General features: G+C 35.2%; 1 protein-coding gene across 3 annotated transcripts in view; it reads right to left on the bottom strand.

Annotated features, from left to right (window-relative positions):
* The window catches only part of PHF14 (PHD finger protein 14), a 155,383-nt gene that overhangs the window by 18,694 nt on the left and 112,608 nt on the right, over window positions 1-24,081 (bottom strand). The gene's annotated exons all lie outside the window — the stretch shown is intronic.

Here is a 24,081-nt window from a genome sequence, read left to right as displayed (position 1 = left end):
TTTGTGTTTCCAACATTGTAGATCACTTTTTTTAAGAAAATTGTAATTCAGGATTAATAAAAACTTTAAAATAGCTCAGGCAGCAAATCAAGTACCACTGACAAATGACTGAATAATGAATGAGAGTGCAAAGAAAGGAAGCCATTTTACCAAAGAATTTCTTCACTAGTGGATATGAAAGGCAGGCGAACATTTCTCTAATAGATGGCAGGGTTATGTCACTCTTTGCTGAGGAAAGACATCTGTGTGTTTCCCAGGGAAAGACCCTTGCCGCATGGATCATTTTCTTGGTGACAGCCCTGACAGGTTTGACATGTGTTTCATGGAGTGTTCTGAAAGCAGTCAGCAAGAAAATGTACCCTTTGGGGCTGCTGGAAAGGAGACAGATTCACCTCGTAATGTTTAAGCTTGTTAATTCATACTCCCCGCCCCCCCCCAAAAAAAGTGTTGATTGTAACATCCTTGCAGATCTGCTACTTATGTGTGGAATTTCAAAAATACCCACTCATATACCCACTCATATAACAATAACATTCATAAGGTCAAGTGACTAAATGTGATCCCTTAGCCATCTTGCTCTTTTCACACTATCGGCATTGTTGTAGCGAGGACACTAATTTCTAGGCATGTATGGGCCATGTAATTATGGTCTAATGCAAGCATGTCAAACTCAAAGGCTAACACGGCCAAATAAACAGGTTTAAGTCTATGTGGGCTGCAAAAAAACAAAAGCTGCAATTTTCATAGAAACATAAGTTTATTTCGATAGAGACATGCTGAATACAAAGGGCTGAAATAAATGAGTAATCATTAACATAAAATAATAGAACATTTTAATAAAAATTAGTATTTTTTCTTGAACATTAACTTACCAGACACTCAATAACTGTGCAAATTAATAAGCATAAGCAAATAAACCTATTTTTCTTGTTCTCTGAAAGCGAAATATTTCCTGTTGTGCACACCAAACAAGTCAGTACAAGAGTAATGATGTGGCAGTCGCTGCTAAAATATTCGCTGCTGGTATTAGTGGAGAGAAATGGTGGGCCTGCGTGTAAGGCGCATAAGGGAAATGAATGCAACATGATTATAGTAATCAGTCATTGTAGTTCGTTATTAATAATTATGTGTAACAGGATATTGTAAAAATTAAGTTATGAAATTTTTATTAAAACGTTTCTTACATACCGTTATATTGGCTGGGCCACAAAAATATTCCTGTGGGCTGCGAGTTTGACATGCTTGGTCTAATGCAGTGATGGCGAACCTTTTGAGCTCGGCATGTCAGCATTTTGAAAAACCCTAACTTAACTCTGGTGCCATGTCACATATAGAAATTTTTTGATATTTGCAACCATAGTAAAACAAAGATTTGTATTTTTGATATTTATTTTATATATTTAAATGCCATTTAACAAAGAAAAATCAACCAAAAAAATGAGTTCGCGTGTCACCTCTGACACGCGTCATAGGTTCGCCATCACTGGATGCTTCCAGTGACCTGAGACTAAAATAGTTATTCTAACAGAGAAATAAGTAAAAACACTGCCATGGTTATCTACACTAAATCCCTCTTACCACTGAATAAAACTTTCAAGGTTTTGTTTAAATATCATTCAGCTTTCATCTACACCATCAATTTGCAATTAAAGTGCCCTCTATTTTTCCTTATTTACAAATTTGACTTATTTCTCATAACATTAGTTCAAAGAATGGAGGCCAATTAATAAAACCTATCCATCCAGCTTTTCCTTTCTCTTAAGGAGGTAACTCCAGAAAAATCCAAGTTATTTTAGCAGCTGGGATTTCTACAGCTCAGATAATATTCAGATTCAAATTACAGCCTTACCCAGTTTGGCTCAGTGGATAGAGCCCCGGCCCAAGGACTGAAGAGTCCCAGGTTCAATTCTGATCAGGAGCACACAACTTGGTTGCAGGCTCAAACCCAGGGGGCCCTGGATAGGCTGCGAGTGGGAGGCAACCAAGCAATGTTTCTCTCTCTCTATTTCTCCCCCTCCATTCCACTCTCTCTCTCAAAAAAAAAAAAAAAAAAAAAAAAAAATCAATAGAAAAATATCCTAGGGGGTGAGGATTAATAAAAAATAAAAGCATTACAGTCCACGAGGACTGCTGATGACTATATCCTGTAAATGGCCAAGTTTTAAGTGATTTCTCTTAAGAGTAGAATTATACAAAGGGATAACTTTTCCCACTGTTTCTTCATATCTTTAAAGATGCCTTTAAGTACATTTAGATTGGAGAAACCTGTCAAACACGACTTTACCCAAGTGATGAAGGTAAACCAGTGATCCATATGAACATTAACCTTTTGGTTGGATGAAGGACAAATGAGAATTATTTGTATTATTTTGGCAACTTTTCTGTAAGTCTAAAATTATTTCAAAATAAAAAGACTAAAAAACATAAATGGCTACTTAATCAAAGTTTTCTAAATTCAAAGTAAATACAAAATATGCTCAAAGATTTTATGTAGAAAACACCTGAAGCATCTGTAGCCCCTACATTGAAATAATACAGTTAAAATAAATATTTTGTGTTCCATGGTTCTACTTAAAATTCCTTTCTTGAGTACTTTAAATGTTCATAGAGGTTATGTTATTAATTTTTATTTTCTTGTCTGGCTTTCATGTACTTATTTTTCTACTCTGAGCATGGATTACTTTCTCAATCAGAAAACATAAGCTTTCTTTTAATAAATCCCTTTATAATTTGTCCATTTGAACTATTTTCGGAAATAAGTAAGCCTAATGGTGGTCTATGTTTTCAAAGAGAATGATGTCAGCTTTTTTTATTTTACTGAATTTGTTATTCACAGCAGACAAAACCACACAGGGATACAACAGTAAAATGAAGTGAGAAGATGCAGCTAAACACTACAAGTATTTCTATTTTCTTATATTTTTCTTTAGATTTTAAATATTCCATTGATGAATTAAAGAAGAGTTACTATAGTTGGATTCAAATGAAGTCAAAATTATCTGTATGCTTTAATAATAAACCTTTTAAAATTGTTAGTATATGAATATTTTGGTGAAAAATATGTAGACACACTTAATCTGTAGTTATTGTTCTAACCTGTGGTTAACTTTCTTTTGTTCATTTAAAACACATACCAGATATAATTCATAACAGCATTTAAGATTGTGCTTTTAATAGAGAAAATATGCTAGTGCTGCACAGTGAGGAAAAATTTATCTTAATAACTGGGAAAATACGATAATGAAAATGTTTTAGGCAAAATGAGCACGCTCCGTGCTTCAGACTAAAATTAATTAGAGTTTTAACGTTTTACAATTCCACCATAATTCTTTAAATAGTACATTTACTTCATAGTAATAAATACTCGGATCATTAAGTAAAGTGCAAAATGCATGTGATGTGCTACATTTAACAACCTTTGGCCTTTTTTTCCGTACTTCTGCATTCGGTTTTCCAATGCATTGAATAAGCAATTGAAGAACACAATTAAATTTCCTGACTTTGCATATTTGAGATTCTTATTTCATTTAATACAAAAGGCAATTAATCCACCATTTTACAACTGAATTCCAACTTTAGTGGGCCATGATAGATACTGAAATGAACTTACAAGAAATGCTTAATTAAATTTACTGTAAAAAAGCAGAAGAGGGTTTTTTTTTCTTATGACAGGAGTTGCATATTTAATTAGGAAGTCTAGGGCTATATTGTAAAATTAAAGTAACTATGGAGGTTCTTAGTAAACCTAGTTCAAGTACATATGTCATTAAACAGAATGGAGCTATTTCATACATTTCTAGCTTTTTTTCTCTACTTGATGATTCAAACAAAAGACAGCTAATCTAAAAATCTCCCTTTAGTTAATGTTACAAAATCATATCCTTTATTTTAATAGCAAGTAAGATAAAGGGTGATAATGAATTTCCAATTTCATGTATAAGAATACATGAATAATTCTATTTCATTTGTTGGCCAATCACTTATCTCTCCCATTTGTGATTCTGGACCAGATCTAGTAGAATAGGTTTGCTTTTTGACGTCTTTAGTTCCTCCCATTGTGTTTTATTTCTTTGTGGTGGCTTTGGTGGCATGGAAATGGGGCAATTCAAAATAAGACTTTGGATTTCCCAAGTATGATTTGGGATCAAGAGGGAACTACTTTGACCTGGGAAGAAAGACTGTAAGGATTTGCCCAGCCACTTAGGGAGAGTATAGTTACAGTAAAGGAAATGAAGATCAGTGAGAGTGGAAGGTGAGAGTCTGGCACAACAGGTAGGATAAAAGAAAGGAAGTAAAGTGAATGATGGATGGTGTGTTAGGGTAGACTCTTAATGAGCATAAACCCAATTCTATAAGCTTATAATCATCCCATAAACATGAAAAAGCACACCTTTTATATACCATATTTTATTTATTCATTAATATAAGCAATAACCATGGCACTAGAATTGGTGTCTTTCCCAGTAATGCATACCTCAATCTAATCATGAAAAAATGACAAATCCAAATTAAGAGATACTCTACAAAATAAATGCAAAGTACTCTTCAAAAGAGCCAAGATCATGAAAGGCATGATTGTCAGAAACTGGAGGAGACATGATGACAAAATGACCAGAAAAAGGACATGTTTGGCAAAATCAGTAAAACCCAAATGAATTCTATCATTTACTTAATAATGCTATACTAAGGTTTAGACTGATAATTGTTCTATGCTCATATGTTAACAAAAGAGGAAGCTGCATACTCTCTATGCAATTTTTGCAATTCTTTTAAAATCTGAAGTTATCTCATCAAAAATATGTAAAAAGACAAGAAAACAAATAACCTCTGTTAAATGATTTAGAAATAAGTATACTATGGTTTCAAATACTGTAAAGTCTCTCGCCAAGATAGTATGCAGGAGTTATGGATAATGAGATTTTAGAACTTCCCTGATATGAATAACTCGTTACAGACTGCACCGTATAAATATGTATTTACTGCTTGCTGGTAAAATTGTAGTTATTCAGCAATACTGAGTGATGTTTCCCACATGAAATTCATTGTCATATTTCTGGGATTCCATTAGGACAATATGCAACAGGTAAAATAGTAAGATATAGAAGATCTGTTTCTATTATTTCATATTGTAGTGGGGTTTTTTTGTTTGTTTTATTTTTTTGGGGGGGAGCAGATGTTCTTATTAATACTGACATTTTATTTCAGTGCCTTTAATCAGGGGTTTCAAAATAATGTCTGACTGTTATCTAGAGGAATAGAAGTGTTACAGAAAAATCGGAGCCCTGTAACTGATTAACAGAATTAACAAAAGGGCACTCTCCCTGGACCTGGGAGCCATCAGAACTTTGAAATTCTCCAAGAAAGAAGGAGTCTGACTCAGAGACTGGCCGGAACTTCGTTGGGTTAGGAGGACCAGAGGCTCCATATTAAACTTATAGACTGCAGTTTGCTAGGCAAAGGTCCAAGCCCAGTTATATAGGGGTTAAGCTACCTGTATACAGCAAAACAACCTTCTCCTGTGCCAGAATACATTTTAAGAAAATTGGACAGACTATGTTTATCGCTAGAAAGAAGAACTGGCCGCAGTGCACAGCCCTGACAGTAGCCTACAGAAAACTATATAGTTTTTAAGGCCGCTACCAGCAAGCACACAAAGGGCTGGCTCTTCTATAAAAAGGGAAGTTCTGCTTATAGCTTTGCTTAAATTTGGATTCATTTTCCTAGGCCCGCCGCGGTGAATAAAGTGTAACTCCAAACTCTCAGAGCGCTGTTTGATTCTGGTCCGGTTTTTCTGTAACAGAAGTACTTTTGCTTAACACAAGAAACATGATTTGGTAAGACTGACTTAATTATGTACAAATATCTAAACAATGAAACTGAGTAAATCAAAAGTTAAAAAATAATTTTTATTTTTTGGTAACCCAATGACAGACTTGATTGTATTAATCAACTAATCTCATTTTAGAAGAGTCTGGAATCCATTTGTCCCTTGATTAATATTAAACATTTAATCTTTTAAAGATGATCTTAACTCTTTAAGTAAATTTTATTGCTAGAATCCTTCTTTTGTTCCCCTACAGTAGTTTATTGAGCAATGACTGAGTGTAGACCCTGGGAAGGTATTAGAAATAATAAAGATGATAAAATGTTTTGTTGCCTAGAGGAGCCCATGTTCCAAAGTGGTAGACAGCTGTGCATAGAATTACAATGCAATGGAGAAAATATATAATAAAGTCCATCAGGCATATAAATGTGATAAGGAAGAAAACAACCATGACAACACATGAGGAGAATTTATTGGTTTATTTTTTATTTTTTTATTTTTGGTGCCCGTGACCGGAATTGAACCTGGACCCTTCAGTCCACAGGCCAACACTCTATCCACTGAGCCAAACCAGTCAGGGCAATTTATTGTTTTGATGATTAATATTCTACGTAGTGATCTATGGAATAACAATAGTATACCCTTCTACATGCCCAAAGGTTAGTATTATGAATATTTAAAATAAATACTTCATAATTATTTTATTAAGATAACCAACATTAAGGACTGTATCTTTCAGAAATAAACTTATGTTTGGAAAGTGAATTTTTAAAACTTTACTCCCAAGTGAACAAATTGAGTTGCCTCAAATATCTCTATTTCAAGTTGAATGCTATTTTTCCCTGAGTGAACCTATTAATCTTCATAGTTTGATTGGAAATAAATTGCTCATTAGATGTCTAAGTCACACATCTCTTATGGCACATTAGTTTTTCATGCATGAAAAAAGTTGACTTTGCTTCAAAAAAATTAAAAATAGTATTTTAGAAAATACCACACTATTCTCTAATAATGATATTTTATAACCAGTGTCAAAATAGCCATATTTCCACATCTTAAATTTATATATTTTCACTTAGAGACTATTTTGCTTTAAAAAAAGATGATTAAATATTTGAAACTGTTTCTTTTAAACTGTTATCATGAAACCATGCATTAATATATTCTTAAATTATTCAAGAGTAGGCCACTTTACTTTGCAAGTCCCAAATGACTTACAAAGCTCCCCTGATAATGCATTCATTTAACCAATATTTTCTATGAACTTATTATTCTATAAATATGAAATATTTCTCAGTATTCCATAATCTTGGCTATAGGACATTAGAAAAATATTTCATATAGTGTCATTTAACAATATTCTACATGAAGAAAACATATTCAGAGAGCTATATAAGCCATTTATGCATTCTTCTGCTGGACTCCATTTCCAGTATAACATGTGGACAATTAGAATTGCTCATGATCAATACATTTTAAAGCTTCATATACCTTTCCAAAACAATTCAATGTTTGTCCAATAGATATTGAACACATTAATGACTTAGTTACACAAAAAGGTCCTAAGTCTATCTTGCAGAACTGATCAAATAATCTCATTTTAGAAGAGTCTAGAATACATTTGTCCCTTGACTAACATTAAACTAAATTTAATCTTTTAAAGATCTTAACTTTTTAAGTAAACTCTATTGCTAGAATCCTTCCTATGTTCCTTCAACAAAAGTTTATTGAACAATGATTGTGTGTCAGACACTGGGCAAAGTATTAGAAATAATAAAGGTGAATAAAATATTTTGTTGCCTAGAGGAGCCCATGTTCCATAAGCAGTTTCAAATCCAAGAATGCTGCTCCCCAAAGATTACTTATGAAAATTTTGATGAACACACATACTGCTTTTCATTTTTCAAGCAGCCTGACAATATTCAGGATTTGTTGCATTATATTTCCTAAATCTCGTGAGGATACAGAAATAGTTAAGGACAAAAGGAAGTATTGGGAAAATGTTACAAAAATCACTTTCTGAGCAACATAAAATATTGCCATTACCCTGGGATGACTGCTCTTCAAATAAGCTCATGTGAGGAGGATTTATCATCAAGGTCATGGCTTCCTCAATTCTTTGGCAGCTACTAACACAAAAGCTTATTTTCCCAGAAAGAAAAAAAAAATAGCCTCTATTTTAAGAAGAAGATTCATAAGGTCCATGAAGGACTCTTGAGGGCTCTTGGGAATGTTGAGAGTTCAAACTCAAGGCTTAGTATCCTATGACATTGTTAATTTACTGTTTTAGTGAAATAGGATTATGGTACTATTACATATATCTACAATACACGCTACTTTTCATATTCATTAGCATAGGTCACAATGATAAAAACAAGGCACATGATTTCTTATTAGAAAATAGGTCTTTAAATAGTTTGATTAAATTAAGCATATTAATATAAAATTGTAACAAAATTGCTATGAAACTATGAAAACTGCTTTAGGACAAGAATAGTGTTAAAACCAGGTAAAATAAAATACTTCCATAAAATATAACAAGTGAATCGGCAGCTTTATATTATAATAAAAATAACTTGGTAATGCTAAATTCTTTCCTGCCTATAGGGAACTAATTGCCTAATAGACATTTTGGAGATTTGCTCATTTTCAGTCTACTTAGGTTTATAGCAGTGATAATGATACCATAGTGGTTTTTAAAATAATGTGAATTTTTCAGATATGGAGGCTACATGCACACAATAATTGTTTTTCCTCCTATATTCTCACTGAAATAGTCAATGGAATTTAAAAAATATAAGAAAGGGAAAGAGAGAGCAAGTGAGAACATCTATACCAGTGGTTCTCAACCTTCCTAATGCTGCGACGCTTTAATACAGTTCCTCATGTTGTGGTGACCCCCAACCATAAAATTATTTTCATTGCTACTTAATAACTATAATTTTGCTACTGTTATGAATTGTAATGTAAATATCTTATATGCAGGATGTATTTTCATTGTTACAAATTGAACATAATTAAAGCATAGTGATTAATCACAAAAACAATATGTAATTATATGTGTTTTCCGATGGTCTTAGGCGACCCCTATGAAAGGGTCGTTTGACGCCCAAAGGGGTCACCACCCACAGGTTGAGAACCGCTGATCTATACTAATAAAAGGGTAAAATGCTAATTAGACCGGGCATCTTCTGGACATCATTCCGGACATCCTTCCTGACAAAGCCAGGGCCCAAGTGGCACTGCCCAGGGTCCCAGGTGCCTGCAGCTGGCCCAGGCAAGACCGGCCCGCATCCCGGGTGCCTGTGACTGGCCAGAGGGCGGGAAGCCTGGGTCTGGTTGCCTGCGGCTGGCCAGAGGAGGGAAGCCTGGGTCCTGGGTGCGGAGGCCAAGGCAGAGGCGATTAGGGGTGATCAGACAGGCAGGTGAGCAGTTAGGGGCAATCAGGCAGGCAGGCAGAGGCGGTTAGGGGAAATCAGGCAGGTAGGCATAGTGTTTAGGGGTGAATAGGCAGGCAGGCAAGCAAGCAGTTAGGAGCCAGCAGTCCGGGATTGTGAGAGGGTGCAGGCCAGGCTGAGGGACCACCCTCCCCATGCACGAATTTCGTGCACAAGGCCTCTAGTCTATCTATAATAGTACAGTAATCTAGGTAAGACTCTTACCACATTCACAAAATATCAAGAATATTTGCTGGGACTCATCAAACCAGGTTAGCTCCCTGCTTCTGGTTTTAACAGTACCTTGGGTTCTTCTTCCATAGCTTTTATCTCATGTGTCTATATTCTCTGATAGACTATAAGCATCAAGAGGGCAGCGGTTATATCCTGCCATGAACACCTCATACACCCAACAACTGTTATTGGGCCTTACCCTTATAAGATGCTCAGTAAATGTTTGTTAAATGAAGGCAAGAAGGAAAGCTCACTGTGGTAATCTCTTGGAGGGAGGTTATGACTTTTGTTTTCTTTATCTATTTTTCTACTTTTCCAAATGATCTATAAAGAACATGTATTACTTGCATAAGGAAAACAAAGTAATTAATAGATTTTTAAATGCAGCTCTTAAATTAACCTATTTAATTCCTTACTGAATATACCATAGATAAGTAGCAACATGAAAAAAGTAATAATTAAAGTAAATTTATACTGCATGGTTATTTATAAAAAAATTTCTGCTAAATGAAGTTTATATACCTTATTTATAAATTACTATAGCATATAATCTTCAAAAATTGTTTAAAGCATATTTTAGTAATATAGACCATAGTTCCATAAAGTTTTATTTTTCATTGTGGGAAAAGGCAATATCTAGTCAAAGTCAAGAAATGAAAATGTGGATTCCTGAAGCATGTCAAACATTTCTAACATAACTAAAACCTTTCTTATCCCTAAGTTTTAAGTAATACAGATCAAATGTATTGCTTGCTTGTTTCTATTTTATGCAAATATTAAACTTTGTAAAAAAAAAAAAAAAAAACAACAAGCAATATTAAGGCACAGGCCACATTTTATGTGTGAGAAGAAAATTAAAATCTAGATTTTTTTCAAATTGACAACTTTTATCAATTAGCCATTATGTCATTAGTTTATCACTATATTTATATGGGATAATTTTTTTGAGAATTAAAGTAGAAAACTATGATCTAGTAACAAGTATTTTTTATAATTTAGAAGTTTTCTTATGATTTTGCATATATAGTGAGAAAACTATGATCTATTAACAAGTATTTTTTTATATTTTAGGAGTTTTATTTATGGTCTTACATATACAGTGAAAATGTAAATTAAAAAAATTTTACCATTATGTTTTCCCTATCAAAAATAACAGAATCTTCTTTAAGCCTAGTTTGAGATCCTGATAGGTTAAACTTATCATACTATTTTTAATAAAATAATGCTCCCTTACTTTAATATATGGAAAACACGTATCTTTTCCTTTAAGAAGGAAAATGTTGATGTTATCTTGGTTATAAGCTTGCTGCTGAAATGATTTAGGTAGTTTTCTCTTTCATACAATACCAGGATAAGGCCTTTTCTTTTCAACCCATGAATTATAGATAGTATTTCAAACCTATTTTATCTGAATCTTTCTCAGAAAAATGAGAAACCACAAATATTTATTCTATATAAACAAAACAGACACAAGATATAGATAAAGATGATCCAGTATGTAGTAATGAATAATTGCCATGAGTACAACTATAAAAACACAAAAGGGCATCAAGTATTTAAATTTGAGGATTCCTTAGGTTACTAAGAAAATTTAAAAGCTGTAATTTTATGTGTTTGGGATTCATTAATTCACATTGATAATAAATTTAACATTGTTGTCTACAGTACACTTTTGAGAAAACTCAAAACTATTTGTTTTAAAAACTTGTCTAAGAAATTCTAATGTAAAACTAATAATCAGTAAATCTGTTTAAGCAAATTATTCATTTTATTTTGCTGTTTCTGATATTAAATATTCAAAAGTTGGCTACCTAAAATTTTGTAGGCAAATAATTCCCAAATTGAGGAAAATATGCTAGTATTCTTTTTTTTTTCATGAAGTATTTTTACAGGAGACTGCATGATAAGGAAAAGTAAGTATCAAGTAGAAACAGAAATATCACTACTGACGTGATATAAGCGTAACTCACAGGTACTAGAAACAAACTATTTGAAACTAGGTTTAAAAAAATCAAGCACACAGGGGAGGGGGAGTAGAGATCAACCAAAGGACTTGTATGCATACATATAAGCATAACCCATGGACACAGACAGTAGGAGGGTGAGGGCATGTGCTAGGGCAGTGATGGTGAACCTTTTGAGCTCAGTGTGTCAGCATTTTGAAAAACCCTAACTTAACTCTGGTGCCGTGTCACATATAGAAATTTTTTGATATTTGCCATAGTAAAACAAAGACTTATATTTTTGATATTTATTTTATATATTTAAATGCCATTTAACAAAGAAAAATCAACCAAAAAAATGAGTTCGCGTGTCACCTCTGACACGTGTGTCATAGATTCGCCATCACTGTGCTAGGGGGTGGGAACGGCTGGGGAGAGGTCAATGGGGGGAAAAGGAGACATGTAATACTTTAAACAACAAGGAATTTAAAAAATATCAAGCACAAACATGCAGGAGATTCACATACACCACTGATGCAAAATGAAGTTGGTAACATCAAAAAACAAATCTGCATATAGATTAAATCTCTTTATGGGAAATATATAGAAAAAATTATGCTCTTGATGAAACTGAGACTATTGCAGTAAGTCCTCAGGTTACATGAGAGATCTGTTCCTATGGTGCGACGTAATGTGATTTTCGCCGTAAGTTGGAACCCACCTACATAAGCACCTACATCATTCACATGGAGCACATACACAGCAGTAATGAAGTGAAACAGTAAAAAGAATTTAAAAGAAAGATAACAATTCCTGACCTTTGTGGTAAATAAATAATAAAAAACATAAAGCACATATGTACATATGTCGAAATGATGGAACTTTTTTTTTTTATAAATAAACTAGAGGCCCGATGCATGAAATTTGCAGCCCCTCGCAGCCCCTGCCAGCCCTCACAGCCCCGGCTTCATCCAGAAGGTCGTCCGGAAGGATGTCCAGAAGGTCATTTGGCTGTTTGGTCTAATTAGCATATTAGCTCTTTATTATATAGGATGGGAGATGGCGACGTAGCCATGAAACAACGACATACGTCGAGTCCGACATAACCCAAGGACTGTCTGTATATAATGCAATGCAAAGAAAATTTTAAAATAACTTATTTTATATCAAAATAAGTAAGTATTTATCTACATATGTCAAATAAGCCCACTTAGGTAATCATAGAGATTATACAACACAAGGGGAATCTGAGGTTAAAAAAGATTTAACTACAGATGTACTTAAATGAGCACTGGAGATCAATACTACATAGGGGAAAGACCAATGGGCTGTAGACAGAAATTCAAATCCTTATCTGGGCCCTGGTACTTATTATGGGTCTTCGACAATTTCTTCACAAATCTCCTAAAATTCTAGGTTTCTTTCTCATTCTAAAAATTTTATTTATTTTTGGTATTTTACTTTATTTTATTATTTCCATCACCATTTCTCCTCCCTAAACCCTCTTCTACCTCCACTCATCCCCTTCCTTCCCACAATCACCAGGTTTCTTAACCACAGAGATAACCTTGAGTTGATTTATAAAGCCACTTCTATATTATTTAAATTTTGATTCCAACTACTCTAAATGAATAAGTACACTATCCTATATAATAAAAGATGCAAATCGACCAAAAGGCAGAATGACCGGTTGCTATGATGCTCACTGACCACCAGGGGGCAGACGCTTAACCCAGGAGCTGCCCCCAGGCTGCAGACCCCAGGCCAGCCAAGGCGGGTGCCGCAGAGGGAGGCGACTGGTGTGGTGGTGGGGGGAGGTGAGGAGGGGACGCGTGGGGCCGGTGAGCAGGGGTGCCAGGCCAGCTAAGGTGGGTGCCAGTGGGGGACCCCCAATCATCCTGCCGGTCGCCCCACAGATCAGCCCTGATTACTGTCCAGGCCTAGGGACCCTACCCGTGCACCAATTTCATGCACCGGGCCTCTAGTTATGAATAAAATTTAAGGTGAAACTGGTATTTTCCTCAAATAACCTTGGGAGAAAAAATTCTCTCCCTGTGTTAACTTTATAATTCTAATAAACTGAGTTTTTAAGGGAGACATTACTTGTTTTCATAATGCCTATCTATTGACTTCTGTTATTAGCAATAATTAGCAACACCAAGGGCACGATTTGAAAGATGCTTAGAAAATATAATATTCATGTAATCTTCTGTTGAAAAAATTGTGAAATAGTAGTATGCTTTAATTTCATATTAATCCAGAAACAACAGGTTAAAAGTGAGGGGAAAAGTATCTGTAATCAAATTTGTACATGATACAATTGTTCTCAAGCAATCTTTTTTGCTGGTAACAATGATATAAAGAGCTACTAAAAAGTTTTAGGCATTTCTTTTTTCTTTTTAACATATGTCCCTGCACTCCCCTTTGCTCAGACCATCACCAAACTCTAGGCATTTCTTATTCTTTGGATTATGAAACATCAAACATACATTCAACGAAATAGCTTGACTTTGCTCATAAGTCAGAATAAATGTGATATTAACAGCACTATTAATAACTATAATAATAATAATCACAGTATGTGTTGCCATTCATGGAAGATTTAGTGGGTTTCTGCATATGCTGTGCTCTGATCTCCAGAACATGCCTATATAGAATTATCTTTCCTAATGAGGAAACTGAAACTCAGAAGGGTTAAGGAATTTGCTCAGGGTGGCACGGCTACTAAGTGCAGGAGTAGGTATTCAAATCCATATCTGTCTGACTATAAACCTCATATATATTTCAGTTAATTTCAATTTTATTTTTTTATTTTTTATTTTTTTTAATATATTTTATTGATTTTTTACAGCGAGGAAGGGAGAGAGATAGAGAGTCAGAAACATCGATCAGCTGCCTCCTGCACATCTCCTACTGGGGATGTGCCCGCAACCCAGGTACATGCCCTTGACCGGAATCGAACCTGGGACCTTTCAGTCCGCAGGCCGACGCTCTATCCACTGAGCCAAACCGGTTTCGGCAATTTCAATTTTATATAAATAGACATATAAAAGAAGAGGTTACTTTACAGATAATAAATATAACAGGAAACAATATTGGCTTCTTGACATTTATGTGACAAGACTGACAGTGTATCAAAAGATATTTCCCAGGAACTAAACACTTCTCAATATCAGCAAGCAGTTGGGAATGATTTAAGATAATGGCAAAATATGCAACCTACTGCCATTCTACTGGCAGGAAGCCCTTCATTTTAACACGAAGTATAGAAATTTCAATTTTATATTATATGAGACTCTTTCGATCCTATCATTTGAGCGTCTTAGCTTGAACTTCTAGTTTCTTTACATATGAGAAGGTTGCTATACTGAGGGATGTATGGAGTCATGTATAAGGATGTGAACAAGGGCATTTATAAGGATGTGTGTAGGGTGGTATGTAGGAGTGTGTAGGGAATTGTGAGTCCCAGTCAGAGATCTTTGAAAGTTACTGCTCCAAATAAATGGCATGATACGCCAGGTTATCTCCACTACCCTGCTATTATAATGCGGACTTGCTAATCAAAAAGATGTATTAGTACATTATTAGCAATAGTACATTAAGTATATCCTGTGGAATATGTTACTCAACTCTCATTAATTTTAGAAATATTTACTATGCTTTTTGTATACCTACTATACCTTTGAAAGGTACCAAAATTACCTATATACATTTCATTTTTGTAATTTATTTATTTCTTTCAGAAACAAAGCTAAATGCTTGGCACACACCAGATATTTGTCTTAACTTTTTAAATTGCCTATAAGGTTAGTCTAAATAGATAGTCTTCATTTAAATATAATACAAGTTTTAAAAATCCTTTCAATTTGATTTCTAACCAAAGACTGATGATTTATATTTGTCTTTAATTTCCTCTCAATATGAAGTTCACCAGAGTGTGACAATTAGTTAACTAATTAGGCAAACTTGATTAAGCTACTTTTCTAGGTCAATATGTAAAGTTATTCAAATTGAGAGCAGTTTGTAAAATTAATGTTCCTATGTAATGTGCATGACACTGAGTCATGTATTAAATACTCTCCAAATATCAGAAGAAACAAGTGAGTATACATTGAAATAAATAGTGGCTCTAAAATGTTTAATATAGATAAATGTCTAATTTAAAATAGAAAAATATAAATTATTTATTTACTTTTAAATATTTAATCACCTTTATTTATTTTTTGTTTTTGTTAATCCTCATTCGAAGATATTTTTCTATTGATTTTTAGAGAGAATGGAAGAGAGAAGGAAAGACAGAGAGAAACACATTGGTTGCCTCCTGCTTGAGCCCTAACTAGGGCCTGGGTCAGGGAGGAGCCTGTAACCAAGGTATGTGCCCTTGAGTGGAATAGAACCCAGGACCCTTTGATCTGCAAGCTGATGCTCTATCCTCTGAGCCAAACCGGCTAGGGTGAAAAATACAAATTACTTAAATATTTTAAAAAGTATATCTCTTATTAATAAGTCTATAAATTTATAAATAAATCAGTCCTGTTCTAAGAACAAATTTTGCTTTAAATTACTCAAAATTAACTGCTTCCTATTATCAATGCCAGTAGGACTGAAAGAACATATCTAAAAATTATTGGCTATAAAACAAAATTTTGCTTATGTATATAAATATTAATATGAAAAACAACACATACTTTTTGCAGATATCTCTGCTCCCTGAGATTTTTCTAGTAAGAATATTTCCATAGCCTTTGCTTTTATTAGATTAACAAAAAAAGGAATACAAGGAAAAAAGTAAAATATTTGTCCCAAAAAACAATACCTTCTTCAAGCTATAAAAACAAGAAATATATAACAACCACATGTTTGTGTCTGGGCAGATTACTTGGGTTCCAGAATCACTTGTTACATGGGCTCCAAATTCACTTAAAAAGAAGAAAAAAAATTTTTAATAAGATTTTATGTTTTTCAAGTCAAGGAGTTTAAATTTTACAAACAGTAAACTAAATGAAAATGAGAGCTGAATATAAAAAACACAAGTCTTCAAGCTGTAAAAATAAATTCTCTGTCTCCATTAATCACAAAAGTGATCCAGTACTTTGTGGATATTTGTAGATTGCTAGCATTTCTGGATTATTATCACAAATGAAATCGCAAATGAAATTGATTATAATGACTGATGCTGGTAACACAAGGGAATCTACTTCTTAATTTAATAGTATGCCCATGGGCTTTGCTTAAACGTAATTTTTATTACTTACTATGTAATATTAAGAGAAAAAGCAGGGTAAAAGTAGTTTATGCCAGTGTTTCTCAACTTCTTTATAAACATCCCCCTAAGAGTCTTTTTAGAACTTTTTTCCTAAATTCTCCATGAAATTTTAATGCCACATATATATACTGTATATCTGTTTACATGCTTACGTATACTTGTACTTTATATATAAAAAAAGTAAAAATGAAGCTCAATTTTTATTTGACACAGATTATGAATGACTAAATATAATTTTAAATCAAAAATTAAAAGCTATTAATATGAACAACTTTGTAACTGCATTTGCTGAGTAATCGTTAAGGGAAAAATAACCATGCAAAGATTTAAATATAAAGAAGGAAAATGTAATCCTGTTTTGCTTGTGAATGCTGACATGAAATTTCTGAAAATCTGACTTCTTTCATAATACAGAATACTTTACTATGGTAGTTGCATTATTTGTGGGTCAAAAATGAATAAATATGCCAGAATAAAGAGATAAAACCAGCCAACAAGGCAGAATTGAAGAACTCTAACTCCTTTTGACTTGCATCCTGAGAAAGATTTGTAATTAAAATGCTGACAGAACTATTTAGCAGCAGCATGGCCACATTGGCAGACAATAGATTTGGCACTGTGGAAGTCACAGCAGCTGCTAACTGCACCCAGCCTCACACTACCTTAATATGTGATGAAAAATGAAGGACTTTAAAATATAAGAAATGCAAACAGAACTGATTTTAGAAAGAAAGGACAAGAAGCTAGGCTTGAAATAAGATGTTGGAAAATTTAAGCTGTTGTTAACAATGTTACTTAGGTGCACCAAAAGCTTACCAATTATTTTTCCTACCATTCCCCACCACCTGTTTTTTAATGCCAGTTGACTTTAACAAGACAGGTCTGAATGTATCATAAGTTAATTCTTTATCAGTTTTCATATATCATCCTTTACCTTGGTCGGCCAGCTGAAAATTATGCAAGCTATAAATTAGCTTTAAACAAGCTGTGAATCAGGTTAGAACTGGTTTTCGAATTAAAGAGCCTTCAGTATATTACAAGGTGCTGTCACTTTATTACCTCAATCAATTCTGTGTGGCCTGAGGTGGAAGAAAACGAATGCTGTCTTCATTTGCAATGGGTTTATCTCTTACAGCAGGCTCTGGAAACATAACCACAGCAATGAATCGAGAGCTAAAGTACATTTAACATTACCAATGCAGGAACTCGTTACTCCTTCACAAAGATGGAGTTTCAATGGGAAAAAAAACACACATTTCCAGAGTGTTTTAAAAAGTTATAAAGCCGACATTCTATTAAAATAATTTTAAGTAGTCCTCAAATATGGGAAAGAATAACAACACAATGGATGTGCTATTCTCAGTATTTTGGAAGTAGCAGACATAAGTATATATTTCATTTTTATCTTTGTGAAAACCATTTCATTTCCATTTCCTGTGGCCATGCAATTAAATAGAAGAGTGAATTAAGTACTAGTTAGGCTTAGCATCATTAACACTCTAAAACACAGATAAAATAGCAATAAATAAATAAATAAATGTGAATAAGAAGGTATTTATTACTGAGAAAATGAGGCACAGAGAGAATAAGTCACCCCCAAGTTTATACAGCTACCTAGACAACTGGATTCTAAGTCTGTATTCTTGTAGAATATTTGACTAAGAGTACAGGGACATTGAGTATACCTAAGAGACTGATTTTTTGGAAAACATTCTTTGTACCAGAATGAGTAATGAGAAACATCGATGAGAGAAGGCATAAAGTCAAGTTTAGAGGCCTTAGAAGGGTAAGTCAAGTGAAGAAAGAGCTGGGTCTCCATGCCAGTGGACAAAGAACTCTGCATGTTTATGTGCAAGTACTCATCGAACACACAAAGAATGCAGAAATGCTTTCTATCTTTTGACAGATTTTGCTTAGAGGAATATATGTTGCTCTACCTAATCATTCCTGTGTATCTTTCTACAACTTTTTACTCATGTTTATGAAAAACGATTTTATACATCTAAACTTGTTTTTAATCACTGAACAGATTTAATGTTAATATACAATATTTCCAAAGTGCTCAATGATAGAATAATAAATGACTATAGAAAGAGCACTGATTAGCATTACCCTGGTCATTAACTAACTGTGTAACCCTAAGCTTACTTCTCAGGGTATCACTTTCCTTTCTATAAAATAAAGCAATTTGACTATATCAAAAATTTTTAAATTATTTAACCTGGTAGTGAAATCAATTTAGTGGAGATTATAGTCAGCATTTCTTAATCCAAAAAGAAAAGAACAGAAATTTTAAGCATTATTTTATTCCATGAAATCTTTTAAGTTATACATAACAAAATATATAGAATAAATCTGATTGAAAAAGTTTGCAAATCACTGGTCTAAATGATATCTCCTCTTCTTCTCATCCTTAACTAATCTTTTGTGGGTGTTTTTTTTTTCATCTTAAGGGCTCCAAACAGAACTTCAGTAGTTACAGATTCATGATATAATATTTATAATCCATTATAATATGGTCTCAATCTAAACTCCCAATGAATTGGCTTTACTCTTTTGCTAAAACCCAGTTGAGTGTGTGTGTGTGTGTGTGTGTGTGTGTGTATTCCTGTTCTGCTTCTGAGCTCTCTATTCTGTTCCAGTGATCTTTATGCCTATTCTTTTTCTTAAAAAAAAAAAAAAAAAAAAAAAAAAAAAAAATATATATATATATATATATATATATATATATATATATATATATATACACACACACACACACACACACTAGAGGCCCGGTGCATGATATTCATGCACAGGTGCGGTCCCTAGGCCTGGCCAGCAATCGAAACATGAGCATCTGGTGTGGAAGGGCAGGTCCCAGTTGACCTCTGGGCCCTGGGCAGCACCTGGGCCCCAGGGTCCCCATGCACCCCCTCCGCCTGAGTCATGGTGCCCGAGTCCCCACACGGAGATGCAGTGAGCGCAGCCGGACCCCGTGGGCCGTGGTACAGCGTGGGCCTCTGGGCCGCCCAGTGGCACCGCACAAAAGTGGGGCGGGCAGCACACTCTCTCCTGGCAGGCCTTGCACCCTGGCCCCTATGGTCCCGGTGGCTGCAGCCCGGCTCACCCCGAAGAGGCCATGCAGGTGCAGGGCGGGCTCCTTGTGGGCACCTGGCATCTGAGCGCCTGCTGCCAGTGCCGTGCTGCCCCCTGGTGGTCACTGCATGTCATAGCGAGTGTTCGAATCCGGGTCTCCTGGTCAGACGGCTGCCAGAGGGGACAATTTGCATATTAGGCTTTTATTATATAGGATTGTTATTGATTTCAAATCAATTTTTATTGATTTGAGAGAAAATCATTGATTGGCTGCCTCCTACACGTTCCCTACTGGGCATGTGCCCTTGGCCGGAATCGAACCTAGAACCCTTTAGTCTGCAGTCCAACACTCTATCTACTGAGCCAAACCGGCTAGGGCTTTATGCCTGTTCTTTAGCCAATACCACACTGTCTTGATTACTAGAACTTTACAGTAAGTCTTATAATCAGATAAGTTTTAGTTTTCCAACTCTGTTCTCCTTCAACATTGTGTTGGCTATTCTGGGAATTTGGACTTTCCATATAAACTTTAGATCAATTTGTCAATATCCACAAAATAATTTGCTAAGATTCTGACTGGAATTGCACTGAATCTACAGTTCAAGTTGTGACAGTAGTAAGTCTTCTTATCTTTGTACATAGAATATTTCTCCATTTGGTTTTGACTTCTTTAATTAGAATTTTATAATTTTCCTCATACGGATCTTATACATATTTTATTAGATTTATAAAATGTGCTAATTAAAGTGATATTGTGGTTTTGTAGCCTATTCCAGTCGTTCATTGCTGGATTATAAGAAAGCAATTGACTTCTGAATACTAACAAATTCAAACCTCTGAAACACTTGAACATCACATAAAAATAAGAATCTATGCAGAGACCTTACACTTTTCACAAAAATTAACTTAAAATGGATCAAAGACCTAAATATAAAATGCAAAACTAGAAGTGGGATCACTGGATCAAATGGGAGTTCCATTTTTAGTTTTTTGAGGAAGCTCCATACTGTTCTCCACAGTGGCTGCACCAGTCTGCACTCCCACCAGCAGTGCATGAGGGTTCCTTTTTCTCCACATCCTCGCCAGCACTTATCATACTCTTTTTCTTCAAGGATTCCCCTATGATGCTTCAAGTACCAGAAAGGCTTATGAAGTATGGTAGCACATGGTAGCATTATACTTCCCTGGCTTCTTAAAGTTAGGTTTAACTATGTACTTTGTAGAATGTAAGCTGCAATGGCATTTGTTAACTTCCATGTATAGTTTTAAAAGTCATTCTACAATTTGCCATGTTTCCTCCTACAGTGCCTTGGACCTATATTGAAATAAAACTGTCATCAGCTTGGGTCCCCAAGTAATCAAATGTGCAGACTTGCTCTTCCAACCTGTATTGACATGTTACTTGCATGAGAAATCAACAAGTGTTAATCCACCAAAAATTTGGTATTTTGTTTGTGCTGTATAACCTACCATGATTTACATTCCCATCAAACACGATCTAGTTTTTCCAATCCCATTCCAATGACATATTATTCACAATCTCTTTTTGATTCTTGGAGCTGAAAACAATGTTCCTAGTCTCTCAATTACCACAGTAGCTTATCTGCATCTTCTAATGACATTTAACACTTTAAACCTTGTATTACAGTTATATGCATACATGTCTTATCTGTCCTTCTAGAACGTAAGTTTTTTAATTACCAGATCATGTCTGATTATCTTAGTACTGGAGGCCCAGTGCACAAATTCGTGCATGGGTGGGGTCCCTCGGCCTGGCCAGTGATGGGGTCATCTAGCCCAGTCCCGATTGGGCCAATCGGGGCTGGCCGGGGGGAGGGACCACAGTAGGTTGGACGGCTGTGGGAGGTTGGCTGGCTGCAGGAGGTTGTCTATGGGAGCATACTGACCACCAGGGGGCAGGTCCTGCATTGAGTGTCTGCCCCTGGGAGGTTGGCCAGCTGGGGGTGGGGGATGGAGGGAGGGAAGGACTGCGGGATGTTGGCCGGCCATGGGAGGTTGGCTGTGGGAGCACATTGACCACCAGAGAACAGCTCCTGTGTTAAGCATCTGCCCCCTGGTGGTCAGTGCATCGTTATAGTGACCAGCCGAGTGGTCGCTTGGGCTTTTATATATATAGATACTTCAAGCACCTAGTAGAAAATGTGGCATAACTTTTGACTACTATACAGATTTTTACTCAATAAAATGAGGTTCCTACTACAGACATATTAGTAGGCCCATCAAGAAAAAGAAAACACCTACATAAGTAAAAGAGTTACTGTTTCTTCTCAAATTTTATGTACGAAAAATACAAAACAACATTTTCTTTGGGATTAGTTCTACATACTTCGACAACACCAGTATTCTTCATTCTGGAGAACACAGTTTCTTTTTTATTTAAAACTATAACTCTACTTCAAAGAAACCTACTATAATCAACAGATACTCTTAAATGTTAACTGAAATGCTAAGTGAACTAGACAGAAACTCTTCTAAGAAAGAAAATTTTAAATTTGCTCACGAGATATTTTCTCATGTCTCTTACTCTCAGTCTTTTCTGCATATTTGGGTCATGGCTATCAGGCATTTATGTTTCAGACATCACTTGCTATTTCAACAAATATCCTTGGGCATCTAGGGCAAAAACTATAACATATCCTTCTACTGTCATTCAGTAAAATAAAGGTTTAAAAAATAATTTCAATAACAACTAACAGGAAACAGGCTAGCAGTGAACTACCAAGAGCAATTTTAACTCTACCTTGAAAAAATTATGTATAACATTCTGGTTCCGTGTTTTCAAGGAAGTATGAGAGAAATATCCTCGGCCATGAGAGTTTATAATCTAGCTGGTAAAAGGAATCTAGACATAAAAAGATGAATAACAATAAAAAGAAGCATCTACCAAATGCCAAATGAACAGTCTAGCAAACAAATGCAAAAGAAATTTAGTCCTAAGTACCATGGAGAAAACTAGGATTTAAGCTGGATATTTAATTAAAAAACAAACCAAACGAAACGAAACAAAAAACACACAAAAACAAGCCTGATGATATTTGTGAGATAAGGAAGAGGGAGAAAGTGGAGAGAGAGGGGGAGCGAGCAGCTTGGGGCTATACCGATGGCCTTGGAATTCAGGGCTAAAGCCCTGGCACCTGTATGGCATGAGCAATGGAGAGCTCCTTCCTTGAGTTTTCTAACCTAGAAAGACATGTGAAAAGTCATCTTTCAAAAAGATTGACTTGTAAAAAAACTTCTAACATGACTTAATGAGAATGGAAACAGATTCTGAAGACAAAGATCTTTGGAATAAAGAACAAAAGTAATAAAGAACCGGTTCACTAAAGACTTTTTTTCTTCTTCTTCTGAGACAGGGAATAAGAGATTGAGATAGGGAACGCACAAAGGCTATTTCTCAAGTTGAGAGGAGATAAGGTGAGGATAGGGCCCCTTTTTCCTCAGTGAAGTAACAGACAGAGTCCTCTTGATAAATGGGAGTGCTGGAAATAAAGCTGAGACTTGAGATAGGTGGCAGAGATCTGAAATAACTGCTGTAAGAAATCTGATAAGGAGCTCACATGATGGCAGTGAGGCCCAGTTTAACTTAGGAGGCGTACATTTGTAGTGAACCTAAGTTCACGGTTTCCTCCAGTTATTTCTAACCAGAAAAGAAACAGTTGAGATGAATCTATACAGTGACTCCAGAGAAAGTTGAGGAACTGCAATAAAGGACTCTAATGTTTTGTAGAAGTGTACATTCAAATGCCAAATCATTGTTTAAAAAAGAAGGAAAGGGTTAAGTCAGAAGGAGGAGGATGTCCTGGAGGTCTTGAGAAAAGCTGAGGAAGTGGTAGGAAGTATTTGAAAAAGTGGATGTCTCCCCCCCTCCCCCCCAAAAAAATCATGACTTGAGTCACTGTGAGAGAGTATTTGACATACTCACTTTAAAGGACTCATGGGGTGAGTGAAATTTTCTCTCTCACCCTCTCATAAATGGTCTACAATTTCTTTTCTTCTTTTTTATTTATTTATTTATTTTTTTAAGATACTAGTATGCACTGATAAAATACTTCAGGAAATATTTCCTCTGAAGCATTTCAAACCAAAAATTGGTCTGGTAACTCAAAGGGGAAGAAGCCTGAAGAATGAGGAAAGGAGAGGCTGGAGAGGAGGGATTTCTTTAGAAGAGGCACGATAAAGAAGTCCCTAGATGAGGGGGATTTTCTGTAAAGAACTCAGAGAGTGTGTGCCCCAGAGGGTGAGGAGCACAGAGACTGGGTGGTGATGCATGTCTATCTG

Source organism: Myotis yumanensis, unplaced genomic scaffold (assembly GCF_028538775.1).
Source record: "Myotis yumanensis isolate MYYU_CA2020_CCGP unplaced genomic scaffold, mMyoYum1.0.hap1 SCAF_9, whole genome shotgun sequence".
NCBI lineage: Eukaryota > Metazoa > Chordata > Mammalia > Chiroptera > Vespertilionidae > Myotis > Myotis yumanensis.
Note: the sequence above shows the minus strand (reverse complement) of the source record. Positions and strands in the feature narration are given on the sequence as shown.